The following is a 10,649-nucleotide window of genomic DNA, read 5'->3' on the forward strand; positions in this document are numbered from 1 at the left end:
GAGGGGATGTTTCATGGGTGTTTTGGTTTTCATTATCAGTGACCTTAACTTTGTAATAAAGTACAGGATAGATATTCACAACAGAGTATTCTGGACGGTGTGAATGTCCTCACAGTCTAAAACCATAAATCACTGTCTCCCCTCAGTTTAAAATTGGAAAATCATTATCTCCTACACGCTTCCTCACTATCTAAGTTTGGAACACTAATCCACCTGACTATCCTGCTTTTTGCAAAAATCTCCTTTGGTGAAGGTGGTGAGTTTTGGATGCAGCTTTCCAGTTATTACCGTAAAAAGATGAGCACTGGGCACAGGAGAGGCAATGCAGCCCTTCGAACCAGCCCCACCATTTAATACGGTGATGATTGAGCTCACCTCAGTCCCAGCTGGATTTTCCCACCTGCTCTCTCTCACCCTTCATCTCATTGCAAATTCAACATCTGTATCTCTTCAGTAAATATGCTCATTGTCCTGGCATCCACCGCATTTTGAATCGGAAATTCCACAGATTCACAACACATTGAGATAGGTACATTCTTCTTCCTGAGAATAGAATAGAGTCCGTATTGTGCAGAAACAGGGTATTCATCCATCGAGTCCACACCAATCCCATGATGAGCGTCCCATTCAGACCCACCCATTCCCTGTGACCCTGCATTTCCCATGGTTAATGGCTTAAACGGCACATGCATGGGCACTGTGGGCAATTTAGTTTGGCCAATTCACCTAACCTGCACATATTTGGACTGTTGGAGGAAACTGGAGCACCCAGAGGAAACCCACGCAGACATGGGGAGAACGTGTAAACTCCACACAGTCACCTAAGGCTGCAATCAAACCCGGGTCCCTGACGCTGAGGCAGTGGTGCTCGCCACTGAGCCACCTCTGCTTAAAATCTGCTACCCCGTATTAACATCCCCACCCGCAATTGGCTGAATCTGTGTTCTTTACATCAGAAATCAGGTTGTGGAAGCAGATGTCTCAGTAAAACCCAGTGACAGCCCATATGTCCTGTGTGTCTGAATGGGGATCCTATACCCAACACCGTCCACCCCACAATTTCATTCACTTTCCAGAGACAGGGCTCCAGTGGCTTCATGGGGACTACAACTCCCACAATCCCTGAGGCAGGGACCACACGTGTGTGGGGAAGCCTGGCACTGTACATGTACAGAATGTGGGACGATTTTGGAGCATGTGCTTTGGGGTAACTAGCAGAAAGTACTTCACACTGTGATTGGCTGGAGGACGAACATATCGGTTGGGGGGTCAAAGTGTCACTACACCCATGTGGGGCCAAAGGCCATCCCCAACTCGTCATACTACTGGGCATCGACCAATGGGAAACAAAGGAGGATCTGACCCATTCTCCCAGACTGAAGGTTCCTCTTCTGTCCAGGATCTGCCACCTCCCTTACTGTTTCCTTTTGTTTCATTCTGCTGTTACATTATAGACTTGCAGCAACTGAAGGGAAAGGAAGTGAACCCAGAAAGGGTACAGAGTCTAACCAGGGACGGGAAGTGGTGGCATGGATCTGTTTATCAGTAACTCCATGAGAATGGGGAGGGTGTACACTAGTGGGTAGCAGAGTCAGAATGGTGGGAGAGAGTAAGTGGGCTGGAGGGTTACAGCTTTGGGGGAAGAAATGGGAAAAAAGATATTCCAGAGAAACTAGAATTGTCTGCTCTGAATTTCTAACCTGTACATATTCCTTTATACAGGGTGCAAGATGGTGAAGATTTGCAGACTGAAATCTCAAAATCATATGCAGATTGTGATTATGTTAACCAGCATTTGAAGAACCAAAGATAGAGAATCACTCGGCCAAAATCCTGCACACTCTCCCTCACAGCATTGTCTGTCTCTCTGCACCAAATGGACTGTGAATGGTTCAAGACAGCAGCTCACTACCATCTTCTCCAGGGTAACGAGATGGGGAATAAATGCTGGCTGAGCCAGGAATGCCCATATCCTGGAAATGGTTTCTGTCTCTAGTTGCTGAAACCCAGTTGATGTTACTGCAGGATGATGAGGGATGCTGAGTGTATCCTCCAGGAGGCAGCACCATCACATTACCCCCGCCTACACCCACACAGGAACACAGCAACGTCACTGGAACAAAAGGCAGTGAAACTAAAGGAGGACTTAGATATAATTCTTCGAGGTAGAGTCATGAAAGGGGATTGGAACACAGCAGGAACAGGAGACTGAGCTGGATGGTCAGCTGTTTCCCATTGAATGGTGAGGCAGGATTGAAAGGCTGAATGGTCTCCTGTTGCTATCTCCCAGGTATGTATATAGCCATGGAGCCCAGGTAGGAAGGAGTGGGCAGGGATTCTCCAGGAGATTGCACTTCCACATCAGGTTTCAGTGTGGGGTGCTTTGATGGATTTTATTTAACATTTATCTTTAACACAAGGTTTGAGAATTTTGGTTTCAAAATGTTGTCAAAGTTTTTGCACAGCAAATAAAATTAAAGAAAATAAATTAAACTGTCTGAATATAACAGTTTTTAAACTTTCAACATCTGTAAAACAAAATGTTGTCTATTCATGTTTCAGCTACTCAAGCTCCAGGGAAATATTCCCTCCCTGTATGAACCTTTGGTTTGATTTAACTGCTTTTCAGTTCTCGTTCTGTGGGCTGTGAAGTGTTCTTTATTCCCCATTTCTCTGAGCCAGAAATGTTATCACAGCAACCTTCCCACCATCAACATCATCATTACACCATTTTGCTTTTGGTTAACATATAATCACCAGCAGTGCAAAAGTGAGGGCTGCAGATGCTGGAAACCAGAGCCTAGATTAGAGTGGTGCTGGAAAAGGGCTTTTGCCACAATGTTGATTTTCCGGCTCCTGACCTGCTGTGCTTTTCCAGCACCACTCTAATCTCGACATATCACCAGCAATAAACCATTTGTGTAACCAATTGAATATTTCCAAACAAAGCCCATTACGTGAAAAAAAATCCATTACAAGTGACAGAGTGGGAAGGGACTAAATCAAAGTAGAGTTGTGGGGAGGGGGCAGCGGTGGATATAAAGCACTATATTCCCTGCAGTGCCCACCTCTATCTAAAGGCATCAAGAGCATTGATACACACCACATACTCCTTCTCCAAGGACACCCTGCTGTGTAGCCTTTATCCTCAATCATAGAATAGAATCCCGACAGTGTGGAAGGAGAGCATTGGCCCATCAAACCCCACCAACTACACGAAGATCATCCGACCCACTGCACTCCATCCCTGTAATACTGCATTTCCCAAGGCTGATCTACCTAGTCTGCACAATCCTGGATACTGTGGACAAGGTAGCATGACCGATCCACGTAACCTGCACATCTTTGGGCTGTGGGAGGAAACCAGAGCACCTGGAGGGCACCCACACTATCATGGGGAGAATGTGGGAAATCCACATTGACCAAGGCTGGACTCCAACCTTGTACCTAGTGCTGTGAAGCAGGAGTGCTATTATCACAATTTAAATCAAAACAGATGATCCCTGCTCATTGTCCCATTGCTGTTTGTAGAGACATCCTGCCCAGAGAGACATCCTAAGGTTTAGAAAGTGGCAGTGTAAGTTCAGTCAACACCAGCCCAGTTAATGTGGTTAACAACAACAACATCAATACTCCAACAGTGTCATCATGTACAAGGGCCGCTCCTGACTCTGATGAACAGTAACATCAGAATCAGAGTCCTGCAGTCCACACGGAGCAGGTGGATGACCACTTCCCTGTGAGCACTCACTGGGCTCTCAATCGTGTTGAAGACGCAGCAAATCCCTTGTCACACAGAGGGGTGAACAGCTCCTACCCAGTGTGAACCCGCTGGGGTCTCAGTGGGGCAGGATGAATCACTGAATCCCTTCTCTCACACAGCATCTGAATGCCCTCTCCCCTGTGTGAGCTGACTGGGGCAGGTGAGCCGAAGGTGCTGCATTTGAGTGAATCGCCCCCCACACTGGGAACAAGTGAATGATCTTTCCCCAGAGTGAGCTCGCGGGTGTTTAAGCAGGTCAGAGGACTGAGTAAATGCTTTCCAACACACTGAGCAGGTGAATGGCCTCTCCACGGGGGGAATGCACTGATGTCTCCGCTGGTGAGAGATGTGAATGAATCCTTTCTCACACATGGAGCAGGTGAAGGGTCTAAACCCACTGTGCTATCTCTGGTGCCTCAGCAGGTTGTAAGATCGAGTAAATCCCTCCCCATACGTGGGGCAGGTGAGCGGCCTCTCCGCAGTGTGACTGTGTCGGTGAGTGTCCCACTGGGAGGGGTAAGCGAATTCCTTATTCTGATTGAACCCGTCCTCCTGTTTCGCTCAGTTATTATTGACAATCTCATCCCCCTCACACCAGAACCTGTTCCAGAGAGGGTTCCAGATCCGGCAGAATGGTCAGCTGCAGCTGGTCACCTGACCTGTCACTGGTCCTGAAAGTTTCTCTCTCCACAGATGCTGCCAGATCTGCTGAATTTTTCCAGCAATTTCTGTTTTTATTTCTGATTTCCCAGCATTTGCAGATGTTTAGTTTTCCAATACTCATCTTGTCTGTTGCAGAGGAGTTTATTGATGAAATTAAAGGGTTTCAAAAATTGTACGTTAGGTCACACATCAGCTATGATCATCATGAGTGGCAGAGCAAAGTCGAGGGGCTGAACGGCCTCCTCCTGTTCCAATGAAAGTTGTCTATCTGCAGCTTGTGGTAACATTTCCCCTCACTGCTCACTTCACCTCCATGTCTAACACACTGTTACTGACTGAACAAACCTCCTGTGTTTGAACTAAACCTGCTCATGTTCAGTGGCTCCCTCTCCTGCCTCCTGGGTTTAACTCTCACCATGGAATGCTGTCTCATATTACTGCAGGAATGCCCACAAGGATTAATCCTGGAGTCTGTATCCGCCGGGATCCACAATCACCGTTTATTTCCTTCTTCCTCTTTCATTCTGTCGATTTGAACTCTAAGTTTCAATCCATTCTCCTGTCAAGCTCTTCAACATGTCCATGTGGGTGGGCTAGAGGCAGCTGGGATTTAATGAAGGGAAGTGGGGATTAGGCGGAAGCACGAGGGGAGGTAATAGCAAAGACAGTTCTCATTGTAACGGCAGAGTTTCTCCATGACCCAGTGAGTGGTGAGATACCTGAGTTTGTGGGGGGAGACAGATTCAATCAGGGATTTGGTAAAACACTCAGACATTGACCTGTCCATCTGATTGTTACCTCGGACAGAAAGAAAGAAAGATGCACATTTAGATAGCACCTTTGATGATCTGGGGCAATGAAACATGCTTCCAACGTAATTATTTCAACCTCAAATCTCTGAAAACACAGACACAAAGCTTTCTACTTGTACCAGGTTTTCTCTGAGCCTCCTCTTTCCTTGAGAAAAGCGTTTTGAGCTGTTCAGCCTTTCCTGGTGATTATAACCACTATGTTCCTGTAAGATTTGTGACTGAACCTTTATTTTCCTGTTCCTTGTGAGTGATGAAAGTAGCAAAAACAGGTCCTGACCTGTGAGGGGTTTTGGTTGGAGTATTTATATTTGCAAATCCATTCCCACCCTCACATACAGTGTGAAATTGATGTAAAACTGAGGGAATGAGTGAGTGAGCACCCACAGAACCATAAGATCAAACTAACCAACATGCCCTTCATTTACCATCATCCATGTGCCTATCCAAGAGTCCCTGATGGATCTGAATCTACTACCACCACTGGCAGTGCATTCCACGCACCCACCACTATCTATAAAGAAACTATCTCTGACATCTCCCCACAACTTCCCCCATTCACCTTAAAATTATGCCACTTTGTGCGGAAAACTCTTTCATTACCCACTCTATCTATGCCTCTCATCATCTTATAAAAATCTATCAAGTAAACTCTCACCCTCTTTCACTGCAATGACCAAAGCCCCAGCTCCCTCAACCTTTTTTTCATAAGACATGCCTTCTAGTCCAGCAGCATCTTGGTAAATCTCATCTGCACCTTTTCTAAAGCTTCCACATCCTATGTATAATGAGGTGATCAGAACCGGACCCAATATTCCAAGTGTAGTCTCATCAGGGATCCATAGAGCTGCAGCATAATCTCGTAGCTTTTAAACTCAATCTCCCCACTAATGAAAGCCAACACACCATACACCGTCTCAATAAAGCTATCACCTTGGATGTCAGCCATGAGGAAAGTATGGACGTGCACCCCACGATCCCTTTGTTCCTCCACATTGTCACGAATCCTGCATTTAATCCGAAAATATGCACTCAAATTTGAAATTCCGAAATGAATGACTTCACACTTTGAACTCCATCTGCCACTTCTCAGCCCAGCTCTGCCAATGTCCTCTAGCAATCTAGAAAAGCCCTCCACACTATCGACAACTCCACCAACCCTCGTGTCATTGGCAAACTTCCTAACCCACCCTTCCACTTCCTCAAACAAGTCATTTATAAAAATCACAAAGAGCAGAGGTCCCAGAACTGAAGCCTTCAGAATACTACTGGTCACCGTGCTCCAAGCTGAAAACTATCCATGTAATCTCACCCTGTCTTCTATGGGCCATCCAATTTATTCTCTAATCAGGCAGGTCTCCCTGTATCCCATGCCTCATTACTTTCTAAATGAGCCTATATGGGGAACCTAATCAAACGCCTTGCTAAAATCCACATACACCACATCCACTACTCTGTCCTCACCAATGTGTTTGTCACATCCTCAAATAATTCAATAAGGTTTGTGAGGCATAACCTGCCGCTCACAAAGCCATGCTGACCATCTCTAATCAATCAATACTTTTCCAAATAATCATAAATTCTGTCTTTCAGGATCCTCTCCAATAATTTGCCCACAACTGATGTAAGACTGACTCATCAATGATTCCCAGGATTATCTCAATTGCCTTTCTAGAATAAGGGACTAATGTTTGCCACCCTCCAATCTCCTGGTGTGACTCCAGTGGACAGTGAGGATGCAAAGATCATTGCCAAAACACAGTAATCATTTGCCTCCCTTCCCATAACAACCTAAGTTATATCCTTTCTGGCCCAGGGGACATCTATCCCTGTGATTTTTCAATATTTTCAGCACATTCTCCGCCTTAACATCAACCTGTTCGACCATATCAGCCTGTTCCACGCTGTCCTCACAGGAACAAGGTCCCACTCACTCATGATACCGAAGCAAAGTACTCATTAAGGAGTTCCCCTACCCCCTCTGACTCCTGGCACAAGTTTGCTTCACTATAAGGGGTATAAATGTGGAATTATATCTCAGCATTGAATTAATGTAAAGATATTGCAGTGTACAATCACTCGATTACTTTGAATATTGAACTGTATTTTAACTGAGAAAACACAGTTGAATTGATTTGATTATATTTCACTTCATGCTAACATTTATTGTATTTCGAAGCACAATAAGAGTCTCATTTTTACATATATATAACTTACTTAAAATTCATCGCACGGTTATGTACAGAAAATAGAATTAACATCTGCTTGTTCCTTTCTTTATCGATGACTGTTCATTTTGAATTTGTGGAAGTTGTACATTCTTGAAAGGAAGGGAAATTGCATTTTTAAAATCAAAGTACAATGATCATGCAGGTTTATCAATTTGTCTTTCAAAGAATTGTCATGAGATTCCTCTTTATTTAAGACCACCATTGTATTGTTATTGTAAAATATTGTTTAATTGCCAGTCCATTACACACAGAAACTACCTAATTTATTCTCATTTGAATTACTGCAATAAACAGCTGATTAGTTTTCATTTGTGGAACCACATTAAACATAATATTGCAGTCCTGCCCGTCCTGAGTGGGAACATTATGAAAGGAGCTTGTGAAGCTGTGGCAGTGTCTCTATTACTAGACTCGAGGGAAGGTTTCAAATCACACCTTCACCAGAAATATGTCAAGAGCTATCTGAATAGTGATTAGAGAGCACCTAAGTACAGACTGAACTGCTTTTCAATTCAACATTAGATCTGCTTTTATCTATTATATCAATAATTACAAAATCTGATACTTATTTGTGTCAGGTTACCAAGAAATATTGTTGGAAACTTCACTTTAGCCACTTTGCTTTTACAAAAGACTTACATCTGTCCCTGTTTTCTCTAACTGAAAGAAATCTGAAGAGGATTTTCACTTTTACGAAAAAAGGGGAGATGTTTCCCATTTAAATTAATGCTTCTTCGATTTATGCATTAACAGCTTATGAAAGGTTTCATAATAACGCTCCACTTTCGGATAGTGGGGATACATTTATCTAATTCTGTTTCTTATAAGTTCGTGGAGAATATTTGAAAATGTTGCAGAATTAAAGATTACGATGTCTAAGTAATGTGACTGATTTTTTTTGTCACAAAGGGGCAAGTCCAAACAATTGCAACACATTAAACATTATTCTCTCGTGCTATAAATTTGAAATAAAGTTGATATCTTCTTCAGTAAACTAACAAGTGCAACCACCAATTACATGTCAATCAGCTGGTTACCTACTTTGTAACTAAATGTTGTGAATCATCTAAACATTACTCTGTCCTTTTATCAAAATGAATTTGTAATTGTTGTTCAGTTTATGAATTGTCAGAAACTTGTTTTTATTTTTCCATTCACCTGTTCATTTTGACCAATAGATTGAAATGTTTTGAAAATATTGGAGTTTGTTCATTTAAAAATAAGGTTTGCACGTCTCTCACACATCTCATTTCTTGTATTATGATACAAGAATGTTTCCTGGTGGAATTCGAGTAAATTCCAAACATTTGTTGACTTCAAATAAGATCTGTAACACCCAGTTATCAATCTGTTGTTAATGTTTCAACTGGTTACATTGACATTGATTAGGTTCTCATTCAGAGAGATCAATTAACAATTATAAACTATTTACAGGATTATTGAATTGAAGGAGAGATACAGATGGGCAAACATTTTTTGGAAGGAATTGCTTTTTCATTTAAATGTGTCGGCTGTTCAAGAATTCTATCTTGCCTTCCATTGGTTTTCTTGTCGAGAATGCAGATTTATAGTTCATGTGAATTTTAATGTGTTCTGTATTTTGAGATTTGTATCCGATTTAAGAAGAAAAGGAGAAACAATTAACATGAAAACTTTAGTGAATAGAAAGCAAAGGAAATTAAATTGACAGAGGCAACTTTTAGTATAATCTCTGAATATTCAGTCAAATTTTTCTAATGTCAAGAGCGTGGTGCCAGAAAAGTGCAGCAGGTCAGGCAGCATTCGAGGAGAAGCAGAATCAACGTTTTGGGCATAAGCCCTTCATCAGGAATATTTTCTGACAGGTTGATCCTCCTGCTCTTTGGACGTGCCTGCCCTTTTCCTAGGCCACACTCTTGGCTCTGATCTTCAGCTTCAGCTTTCCTCACTTTCTCCAAATATGTTTAATGAACGTGGACTAAAAAGGTTAGCATCAGCACTTGAACAAGACCAAGTTAACACATTTTTTTTGCAATATTTATACAGAAAACCAGTTTGAGAACATGCAACAAATCAGATCGAACAACATCTCTTGCCGCTAGAACCCTTGGCCATTCACAATAAAGAATAACCATGCGGTGAACAACCAGTGTGCTGTATAACTACTGAACTGAAATACCAGAGGGACAACGATTGCATTTATTGGAGGGAATGATAACCAGATCCTTACTGTGATAGTGGTGATTAATCTCAGAAACAATAAGATATTTACTGTGATTATTCCACTGAACAGTAATTAGATGGTGATGAAGATCTTTGTGTGGCTTCATGTGCAGTGTTTTGTTTGAACATTGATTTCAGTAACATTGAGATATTTTACAAGATTGACAATTGACTGTTAAAAATAAGTTTTAAAGGCAACTTTTTTAAAAAAATGTCAGTTTTGTTTAGCGAAACACAATTCTAATTATACTGAATCTGTACTGTGTAGAAACAGGCCAATTGGCCCAACAAGTCCACATTGACGTTCCAAAGAATAATCCACTCAGCACCATTCTGCTCTCAGATTATTGGACATTTACCCCTGACTAATGCACCTAACCTACACATCCCTGAACAGAACGTGCAGTTTAGCATGGCCAATTTATCTAATCTGCACATCTTTGGATTGTGGCAGAAAACCAGAACATGCAAACTCCACACAAACATGTGACTGAGGATGGAATCAAACACATTTGCATTACACTGTAAGACACAAGTGCTAACCACTGATCCTCTGTTCTCAATGCCCAGCCCCCATGCAAGAAGTGAAATAAGTAAGAGATGTGCAAAACAAAAAAAAATCTCTAACAAATCAGAAATGAACAATAATTTAAACATTAATATGATCAAAGTACACAACAATATTCAGGTGAATTGCATTCTTAATTACAAATTTAGGAATGAGCGAACTAATGAATAACGGGAAGTGACATTTGTTTATTTCACTGATGAAGAAATTGACTTGCTTTTCACCTTTGTAACACTGCAGAATAGCAATTTATGTGCCTGAAATGTTTGAATTAAGCTCTTTCTAATAAAAGAAATCAGTACAATCACATCGACTTCTTCATCTTTAAGACTCAAACATTATCAAATACTTTCCAGGAATTTTAGAACCAGCAGAATTAGTTAATTTGGTTGCTTGGGAACTCGAAGAGAATA

At 42.0% G+C, this 10,649-nt stretch overlaps 1 long non-coding RNA gene across 4 annotated transcripts in view; it reads left to right on the forward strand.

Moving 5' to 3' along the window:
• Positions 1–9,756, forward strand: part of LOC132822433 (uncharacterized) — a 32,875-nt gene extending 23,119 nt beyond the window's left edge. For 3 of the 4 annotated variants that reach the window (XR_009645443.1, XR_009645442.1, XR_009645445.1), the window contains one exon: positions 1,723–2,415. This is a non-coding gene — a long non-coding RNA (uncharacterized LOC132822433). Of the gene's footprint in view, positions 1–1,722; positions 2,416–9,491 lie in introns of those variants that run through there. The other variant, XR_009645444.1, reaches the window with a different exon arrangement.
• The last annotated feature ends 893 nt before the right edge of the window (positions 9,757–10,649 follow it).

The sequence above is a fragment of the Hemiscyllium ocellatum genome, chromosome 14 (genome assembly GCF_020745735.1).
Source record: "Hemiscyllium ocellatum isolate sHemOce1 chromosome 14, sHemOce1.pat.X.cur, whole genome shotgun sequence".
Classification (NCBI taxonomy): Eukaryota; Metazoa; Chordata; class Chondrichthyes; order Orectolobiformes; family Hemiscylliidae; genus Hemiscyllium; species Hemiscyllium ocellatum.